Here is an 11,175-nt window from a genome sequence, read left to right as displayed (position 1 = left end):
ACATGGATGAGATTAAAATGTATAGGCACTGAGTGCTACATTACCTTGTCAAAAACCAGTGAGGTGCGGTGTATATCCTTTGGCCGCCGCAGACGTGAGATCAAATCTGATTCACATCGTGCAATAAAAGGAAAATCACAAATCTGTTCTGATATCTCCGCTTTATCCACAGCGATACCTGAGAACGTTTGTGCCCAAAACATGTCAGAGACCCATGTAAATGTAAGCAAATGAGAGAGTCAAGATTGCAACACATGTCACTAATGAGTTAGACACAAGGCATTGTTCATTGTAGGAGACAACAACACATGGTTTTACTCGGAGGGGAAATCCTGTCGGGTTTATTTTTCTATGGCTTTTTGCTTGTTCAATAATATTCTCCTGGTGTTTGGAGTTCATTATGCAGATACACGCATCTCCAAACTGGCAGGGTGTTCCACTCAGATGAGGAGAAGTTCCTCCAAAAGAGATGATGCTGTCAATATCATGGAAAACTGTTCTGACACGACGTGACACATATTGCTTCCATATGAGAATCATCGCCTACTTATGCTTTTAGATCAGCGTCGTCAGTGAGGAGGAATGCCCTGTAAAATCAATAATGCATGTTTTCCCATTTTGACTGGATAATATATGTCAAATTAAGGCCTCCGACTTAATGTAGATATAAAGCAACCCTATGACATAAGAGTTCTCTCTCTGTGGAACAAACAGACCTCATTAGATCAACGCTCTCGGTTTGGTCCTCCTCAAGTTCCTGCAAACATCGAATCTGATTTAAAGAGAACAAACTAATAAATGACATGTCCGAGGGCCTGCGTGCCATGGTTGTACGTTTTCATCGTATTATGAGAAAAAATATTCACAAATTAACTCATTGCTTTAAAGTTATATAAATGACTTTCCCCCGCAAACTACTTTCAAACAATAATTCAGCGCTGGTGTTTTCTGGGAAAGATGAAACATTGATGATGATGATGATGTGCAGCATGTGTGAAATTTCCCCACTATTTGGCCTTTGTCGTAAATCAACACAACTAATAGTTGGAAAAGGTCAGGGAAGTGAGGTTTTAGGTGGTTTTTTATGGCTAAAGTTAGGGGGGAAATAATCACAGCACATCAGACTCCTGAAAGCCACACTTACTCAGTGTTCATTAATTTATTTCCAAAGTTGGAATTTATTGTGAGAGGTTAGCAACACTTTATGAGCTGTACTTTGTCCCAAAACATGATGAATTGTGGCTCTCAGCGAGATGATGCTTTCTACCAAAGACACTTCTACACTTTCTGACTAATACCTCCACCCGCAGCTACTATGAATCAGTGGCTGCGAAGGCTAAAAACAGCAAACAGCAAAAGAAACTAAAAGTACTTTTTTTTTTTTTGCAAACCAGTTCATAAATTGTGTACCCAGCTGTACCAAGTATTATCACTAATACTTGTTTAGGTTGACTTTCAGTAAGAATGCAGGTAGAAGAAAGGTAATGTTGTGTTGGTGTCGTAGCTCTGTGGATAACAACACACTTTAACACTTATATATATAAATAAAGAAATATAAAATATTTCTTTATTTAACAAGAAAACAGACACTACGACATAATAGAGCAATAAAAAGGATAAAAAAACGCAGCCAGCTGAACAGAAAGTGAGCAGAGCTTTCACACCAGTAGAACATTTATATCAAAAACACTATCTACTTCTTTCCAGTAAACAAAATGTCACTTAAACTGTATAGCTCTATTTCCATTCCTCGATGGACATATTCACACCTAATGTTGATAAAAATAAGGGCCTTGAATTTGACACATATGCATTATATACGTGTATTCAGGTCTAAGGCTTGTCTTCAGGTGACTTGTTCATTTCCTCGTATCAAACCAGAACTAATGTCTTTGTCGCTGATGCTAAAATTCCTCCAAACTGCTGACATTGTTGACTTAATATAATTATACCACTGAACTGCAGTAGGAAAACATACAACACCAAGTTGGACTGGTACATAGATGGGTTTGGTGACGTATCCATCCTGGTACTGACACCAGTACTACTGGGCTCCTAGTTTAAACTTTTAAATTCCACAGAGAATATACCCTGAACGATTGTGTTATTACTACAGCAAACATCTCAACTGATCATAAAGTTTGTTTATCGTGTACTCAGGTTGGGCTGTAGTATTGTTTTATGTATTCTTACCAGGAATTTCCAAAACTGCAATCACACGAGCACAAAGTTGCAGTCGGATTTGTCAACACATTCTTAAGCAACACTGTTGCTGGACGTTACTTGACCGTGCGCAGGGCAGTGGTCGCTGCCAATCCCGCTTTGATGTGATTTCATCATCGACAAGGCCAAACACTCCAAGAGATGTAATCACTGGGTCCGCCGTGTGCCAACACAACCTTATACTAAGGAAGATTGATCCGCTCTTTTGGATTTTGATGTGCTGCAGATGGGAATCATCCGATTGTTGACAGGGTCTGAGTGGTAACCAGAAAACCCAGTTTGACACGAGTGTGTTTGTCCATTCTGTCATAAACAGGATTAAAATGTTCGCCGCGTTGGCGAGACGGGGTGTCATTAAGGTTCCATCAAGCATGGTTACTGCAATCAATGTGTACTTTCATTGTTTCCGCCTTTGTCCAAACACAGGCCTTCTTACGGCATTCAAATTCATTTGATTATGTTTTCATTTTATTAGTGGTTCATTTAATCCTTTTTAAATACGGAGATTCATCAGCTTCGTCCTGATCTACTGCACAATAATTGTATTTTCATATCTTCGTGAAAGAATGATTTTGGTTACAGCGCCAGAGTCTCCGGAGACTTTGACCAGACACCATGTTTAGATTTAATTTTGTCCGCCGAAATCCCACGACAGACGACTCCTATCTGCACATACACAGTTCCAGACGAGTTCAGATTAATTGTCTCGTCTTGAATCCTGACCAAAGGCACGGAGGAGTTCCAATAACTTTGTCATACATTTGGGAGTTTTGAATTGATGGTAAACTACTGATGATTTGTATAACTAAGACCCAAGGAACACTTTACCACTCACCCGAGATCCTCGGCTCATTCCACACACTGGAGCACCTGAAGCAACACAGGCAGACTTTGGCCGACAGTCAGGGAGGTTCATCAATTCACGCAGGAGGACACGTGACCTTCCTTTGCTGCGTGTAGCAGCCGCGTTAGCCGACGGACCGCGTGACCTCCTGAACTCCACTGTGTCTCATGAAGACAAATATCAATGACACGTGAGAGCAGGAGGGGACAACAGTGATTTACTGAGGGACGCTGAGAGAGACGGAGAGTTTGGTCAAATTCCACTCTGTACTTGGGACAGTGATATATTGAACAGGAAGTGGAAGTTTGTTGATTAGTTAAATAACAACAACAGGAAAATCCACTGCTTTTTACATGTGTGTGCAGTGTTTAATATTCAACAAACTGATTTATGTCACACACCTGCAGTTGTTTAAATGTTATAAAGCAGAATATTATTTATTTATAAAATCAAGGCTAAGGTCATACACACTCTATAGAGAAACAACAATAGTTGTATATACAGTATATACCAATTAACCCAGCTTTAGTGTATGCTGGACACAGCCGTGACAGCAACAAAGTCCAGGACATTTTCATTTTTACACATTTAAACAATTGCAGTCGTCCTTGATTACAGTTGAGACTTGGTAATCAAATAAAAATAAGTTAAAGTCGTGGAATAAAAGAAGGAGAAAGAAATGGTGCAAACTGCAGATTCTCTCTGTGAACCGACAGAGCTGCGACTGGAACTTCAACACACCCCTCCGTGGATGGTTTTCTTTTTTTTTAATTGGTTAAAAATGCCTTGTCACATGTTGTTCTCATTCTTATGATTTGTCTACTTGTAAATCTTCGAGGAAAATCGGACACACATGCGGGGTTTGGTGAATAAATGAGCTTTTTCTTTGCCTGAAAAAGGACAGAATTACTTAAAAACAACTCCGTATGTTATTGTTTTTAGCTTCGTTATAGACTTTTATGGTTTACTTTCTGTATGGATTAGAGCATTGTTTCCCAAAGACTGGGTCGTGACCCTCGGGTGGGTTGCAAAGGTTTGTGACTTTTCAAATATGGGTGCCCAGAAAAAACGTTTGGGAAACACTGGATTAGAGTACATGTTATAATAACAATAGAAGTGATTGTTTTGGGGCAAAATTAAAAATCAAATGTAATTAAATATAGGGTTTCATTTCCCCAAAGGTGATTGGACAAAAAGTTACAAAGAAATCACAATATAACGTGCACATTTTTTTCGCATTACAATTTCTATTCCATCTCAATCCCCCAATGTGTTTTATTTCAAAATTAAACACCTCATTTTGTAATAATTCATAGTGGAGACTTTTTGAATAAAATGCCCTTTGTGTCCAGATCCCTTCAGATGCATCGAGCGGTTCGCAGCTGCCCCGTTCACCCTGTACAAGTGTGAGCCGTTATGTCATCAAGGTAATTAGGAACACACCCTGCTCAGGCTCCGTTCCATGTGTAATCTCTGAGTTCGCTGCAGCTGAGGCCTGACACAGGTGGTAGCTGTTATGTCGTCAGGCTGATGATGTTTAAAGATATTAAGTCGAGTAATGCTGATAAACGACGTAAGTGATAACACCGCAGGAACAGCTTTTGTCAGAGTAAAATCTCCGTAAATATTAAGGAAAAGACACATATCCTGATCAGTGCATGATTAAATGAAATATCAAGACTCCAAAAATTTTACACTTAGACGAATCTACCGGGTTTGATGTTTAACTCTTCGTGTTGAAAAGTTAAAAAACTTTTTACATTTTTTATTTAAAAATTTAAATAAAATATACATTTTGAAATGTATTTTTAGTAAAAACATTTTTTTTTTATTTAAAAAAAATAATATAAGCACTTCTGTGATGTTGAATCCCCATGTCATTACATTAGGCTCACAGTAGTGAATTGCAATATCTTAAACAGTGGTTCCCAACCCCTGTGCCGTGGCACATTTGTGTGCCGTGAGAGACCATCATGTGTACTGCAGAAAATTATACAATGTCACTTAATTTGTCTTAAATCTATTTATATAATTTGTGTTTGCAACAGTGACTGGCTGAACAATTATATACTCTTCCACTAGGTGGCAGCCAGTGGCTATAGAAATTATAAAAAAGAAGAGAGACTCAGAGGTGTTTTGCTCAAATAAACAAGCACAAGTTCCACGGAGTAAGTAAATTGTGAGTAAACTGAACTAAAACATCATTGTGTTCAATTTCATTGTTCAAAAAAAAGTATGGTGGGGTCAATCCAGTCTGTCTGAGGCTGGTTTCCTGTCCACAGGAGGCCGCCCCGCCCTGACAGCTAAACCACATTTGAATTTATGAATCAGAAATGTTGGAAAATGTTGAATGTTGATCATATTGACCATCTGTTTCTCTGTAAATATAATGAGTTATAGTGAAATTGTATTGTTGTTGTCAATATATTTCCATGTAACATAACCAACATAAACACTCTGTCCTTTTTCAAAGACCTCCTGCAATTACCACCCTGTGCCTACGGCGGAATGGCCCTGACCCTACCCCAGATTCCAACTGTCGCCCCTCTGCCAGCAGTGACAGACAGGATACACTGCTAAGTCCTTATCGCCTTCATGTTTTCACTTTGTCGTTCCTTTCCCAGGATTGCTTAATTCTCGTGCGGGTGATTAATTGACTTCTAAATCCAGGGGGTCGTGTGAAATGACTCGAGTTCTGTTGCCTTGTGTTTTCTTTCCCATTCTTTTCAAGTCAGGGGAAAAAAAGGACTAATCCTGTAGACCCCGCCCTACTGTTGTATTGAATTTAAATGTATTTTATTTTTTTTTTTACAAATATACAGGATTTATTACTCCAGATGAACCCAGTCCCTGCTCCGTACATGTGTCTTCAATCATGACACTTTGTAACATTGAAACTTTTAAAAGAATTTTAATAAACTGGAAAGGCCAAAACCTCCCTGTCGGAGCTTTGAGCACAACTTAGACTTAAATGGGGCCGACTGTTAAACTTTTGGACGCCTTTTGGAAGCAGTCATATGCTTCTCTTAGCTCTGAGGTTGGACAGGAGTTTTATCCTGATTTGCTGCTCTTTGAAGAAACAGTCCTTTCATCTAATGCAAAGCGTTAGCATTAGCATGAATCTGAGCGCACGACTTGGCCAGGGCTCACAGAGACACCCCCACGCAGGTTGTCACCGGTGGTCTCCTTTTCCAAAAGAGGAGAAAACAAAAGTAGCTTTTCTTCCCTGCGTGCACAGGACTCACTGATGTTCACTGTTTGGCCGTGGAAACCTGTGGACTTTTTCTGAGTTATTTTGTTCAGTTCGGTACCATAAACGTCAGCGCTGGCAGCTCTCATGTCTAGTCCTGTGTCTGGAACATGGTTGGAGCAGCTGCAAGTTTCTATGATTACATTTGTGATGATTTCAAAACACAGGATGGATATAAAGTTGAGGCACAATAACAACATCCCTGCTTCTCCTGCACTGAGGTCAGGTGGCTCCTATTTACTCTGTTCCACTCACAACATTGAGAAATCCTCTGGCATCATTAGCCCCCCGTTCACAGCAGCCATGCTGACAGTTAGCCAGTGTTACAGCACACATGTTGCTGATAACACTACCCACGGCTTTGTTAAGTTCAAGTAGTCAGAACAGTGTGGCACTGAGCCAGCGAGCACCTTCAAGAAGAGGAAGCTGAATGGAACTGGGCCATTATTACTTTAATTATTTGCACCTGTGTGTTTCCACCCATGTAATGATGAGAGTGTTGTGAAAAAGCCTTTCTGTGAGGAAACAAACGACGAGGCCTTCATCCTGCAGGATGGTGACGGTCGGTGTTTTACAGCAACATTCAGGCATCGCTTTAGTTTCATCAAAACGCCCGGAGCTGGAAATGTCATCATCAGCTCCCAGCGTGTGTTTGTTGAAGTTCAACCTCAGGTCAGTGGCCCGGCATGTGTCAGAGCAGACTGAGATCAGGACAGTCGGTGTCTGTTGTTTAAGATAGATGATTGAATTAAAGAAGCTTTTGTGTATTTGCCTCAGAGAATTGGTGAAAGATCAGAAAAAACATAACAAACATTAATGTTAATTTATTTAATTATTATTATCATAACCAGTTATCCTGAACAGTAACTCTTAAACTGCTGTAACCGTCAGATTCTCAAGTTCTCGATGGTACCTGAACACAACTTGTCATAAACTGTGTAGACCTGACAGTTTGCACCTGTTATCAAGCTGCGCTGCTCCTCAAGCTAGTGTGTTGCTAGCTAGCGCATTTATAATTTCTTTATGCTAAACAAATGTGAATACATTCTAAAAGTTGATGTTTCTTTACATATTATTTTAGCATTGTCTGTTGGTCGGTTAGCAAAGGGGGTCCCTGGCCAGTAAGCCCACCCTCCCATGATGACTGCAGGGATTGGTTCCAGCCCTCACCACAACCCTGACAAGAATGAAGTGGTAGAAAATAAATGAATTATGTATAAAATTGCTGAAATTTCATCAGAAAATTAGGACATTAATTCCTTAACAAATAGCTCTCACCAAAATGTATTTCCTGTCAGTTGCTAGATTCTTCGTCTCCCTTTTTAAAATTTGATTATGCCGCAGATTTAAACAATCGGACATGGTTTTCTTTAATTCCACTGAGAAACATTAAGCATGCAGCGCTGACAGCCTGGCTCCGTCATGGAGGTTCAGAGCTTTGGCATGTGCTTTGTCTTGGATTTTTTCATTTTATTTTATTTTTTTCAGAGAAACCACTGTGTTCCTATTTTCTTTTCTAGCCGTCATCTTAAAGCTGCCGTAGAAAGAGCACTGCAGTAATGTGTAGCCGTACAACTTCATCAAAAAGCATCTCACGGTGTATTACCTCCTTCAGAAGGCAGTTACACTGGTCAATACACTTAATGTTCATTCCTGTTCCAAAAAACAACCGCATGAATCTGGTGACTTTTCTTCCCTGGATGTACTTTTTTCCTTTCTTTTTACGTGTACTGTTCCAAGTCCTGACATTTTTATTGATGATTATAATAATTTCATTTACAACGAAACCTTAAAAACACATGTTTACTAAACACATGCATGGACAAACAAAAGCAAAAACAGGAAACCTCAAGCCCAAAGACACAACAATGAGGCAATAAAGTCGACAGCACCACATGTCAATTAAAGCCGAGGAGATATAAACTTGAAAAGGACGGTGTCACGCAGGAGCAGAGGAACACTGAAGCAGTAGTGTAAGTCATTATCAGAAAACGTAATGAAGGGACGAGAGTGATATCTGACAAAATGCCAAGTCTGTAAAGTTCCCTTTTAAGAAGTGATTAAAACCATGTCACAGTCTAACTGGGCCTTATCTCCTCAAACAGAACAATTCAACGTCAATGGTCCTTGACAGTCTCTGTAGCATAAACTTTAGGCCCATATGTCAAACTATGACCTCAGGTTGTCCTGTATGGCAGCAGTCCTCAAGCTTTTTTTATAACTGCAGGCCGGTAATACCGCACCATCGTTGAAGGATCAATGAATTCTCAAAATTAAGTCGTGTCGTTGTCCAAGTCGTGGATGGAAATGCACACACATGTAAATAATCACATGAATGACGGCTGAGTTCCATTACGAGTCCTCAGTTGTTTCTGTGTTTCTGACCTGCTGCTAATGTCATCAGTAACACCTGGGGTGTTTTCATTCAAATCCATTCAAGTAACAAATGCATGGACAGAAATGCATTTCCTGTCAGTTACACTGTCTTTGTAAAAATATGCTGCAGATTTTCACAATCTGATACGGTCCCTCTTTAGTTCCACTAAAGCTGAGGACTTGACTTTCACAGCAAAAAAAAGAAAAAAAGAGGCCACACTAAGTGGTTTCAGCAGAGACCACTGAGAGACTGGGGATCACACACTTAACAACCGAGTCTGATGAGGGAACGCAGACGACATGATTTGTCGAACCAACCACAGCCGACTTTAACATATCTGATGGCAATAAAGCTGCACCCTGTAAGAGCCGCAACCCATTGTTTTAGTTCATGAATATACAGAGGTCCTCAACGTACGTCAAAATTCCATTCTTGCAGCATAACGTCATAACATCATAATCTAGGACACAAACACATCAGAGAGAGTCAGCCATACACCTGGGAGCCAAAATGAAGGGCAAAATGTAGGAAGCAAATGTAGCGCAATCAATGTATGGCGTCCAACCAGCGAATGTAAACAGCTCAACAATCTCAATGGAGAAAAGAAGAGAAAGGACAGAATTAAGACACACACACTGACCACTAATTAAGGAAATGTCTGTGTCTTTCTTCTCAACGTGTATCATTGTATTAACATCTGAACCATCTACCCCTTAATCCCCCCAGCAGTGCATTTTTAGACACAACAGACGTTACGTTATATTCTCACAGATGTGATCGCCCACTTCACGGTCAATCAGCAGCTGACAGTGGCCAATTCTCCCCGGACCCTGGTGCCAGCAGTTTGAAGGCTCCATTAACTACGTGCCATGCCGTTGTTGAACCAAAAACATTTGTGTGCTCTTTCTTTGGCAAAGTGCGTGGAAAAAAAACAACAAGCCCTCTACAGCGTTCTCTGCGTCAGAACGTCGTGCCTGTCAAAACACCTGACTTGTCACTCAGCGTTGACCGCTTTATGAGCCGGTGACTCAACAGAAGACAAATTAGTTGGCATGTTTTTGATTGTTTTCCAACTTATGTGATATCACGGGAACGTTTACCGTAACACTGCAGCGTATTCAACTCTTGTCAGACTTCAGATGGATTCAGGGGCGTGCACAGACATTTTGGGGGGCAGGTGCTCAGTGAATAATAAGGGGACTTCGTACGGCACATGGAACTACTTTGTCCATCATTTAGCAAAGTGTTAATTGCGTGGCCTCATATAAACCAACACGCAAGGTATAGGTTGGCAAACAGTACATTAGATTCCTTTTTGTGTGGGGCGGGGGAGCAGACGTGTGTGTGCTGCAGCTGTGCTGCTGTGGCATGCCTCCGTTTGTGTCCACTCAGCAGGATCACGTGTGTGAATGTTTATGCCTGTGGAGAGGGAGGGCATTTAGGGGCATTATTATTACATGCTTTGTGAATTGTGAATTGATTGATTGTTATTCAAATAAATACAACCCTGGGTCTATCTGTGCACGTCACTGGATGGACTCGTCCATCCAACGGAAAACATGATGTAAAGTGACTTCAGTCAGACTCATTTAGATTCTACACACAGTGTATTAACCAAACTAAAAAAAACTGCAGTTTCTTTAAAAACGGTGACATTTTAATTTTTTTAAACATTTTTTACATATTAGCAGAAAAAAAATCATTTTTGATTCGACAGCTTGTAAATGCCGGCAGCCTACAGGCGGTTACAGAGTCGAACACTGATCACGCTCCATCTGCATTCATCGTTGTCCTCAGCCAACAATCCTTCAGTCGTACATCGGACCAGTCCATGAACCAAACGACAGCAGGAGGAGGGCCCCCGGAGATCAACCGGTCAAACTGCATCAATGATGGCAGGAGAAGCAGGACGAGCCACGGAAGATCTGCTCATTAATCACGATTTATTCTGACAAAGTGGGCAAGAAATGTTAGACAATGAGTCAGAGTCGTCAATCCTTTAAGGTGTCCACTTAGACCAGCGAGTCTACAGTGGTCAAAAGGTTCAGCTGACATCACGAAAAACAACGAATACATTAATAAAAGGATACATACATAAATTAATTAATTAATGCTGCACAATTCTTCTTCTCCAGAGGGTAGGAAAGCCTGACATTTTCTTCACATTTAGCAAATGAACACTAAGTGCGTTATCGCCACCTTCTGGGCTGGAGTGAAAAATCTTCATAGCAGATATTAGGGAACTGAGGAATGCACCTGTTTCTGAAATTAATCAATTGAAAAAAAAAATCCAAACTACTAAAATTCCAATTGGTTATTGGTTACGCAAATAGATATCTTCAGATTGGGACAAACAAAAATACCACATTTATTTTATTATTTATCATTAAAATATGAATTTGTGGCTTGTTCAGAGATTACATCCTTAACCTCATGTGTATTTTCTTAAAAATATATTTCACAGCATGACAGCGGAGACTT

The sequence above is a fragment of the Cynoglossus semilaevis genome, chromosome 4, assembly GCF_000523025.1.
Source record: "Cynoglossus semilaevis isolate Cse_v1.0 chromosome 4, Cse_v1.0, whole genome shotgun sequence".
NCBI lineage: Eukaryota > Metazoa > Chordata > Actinopteri > Pleuronectiformes > Cynoglossidae > Cynoglossus > Cynoglossus semilaevis.
Note: the sequence above shows the minus strand (reverse complement) of the source record.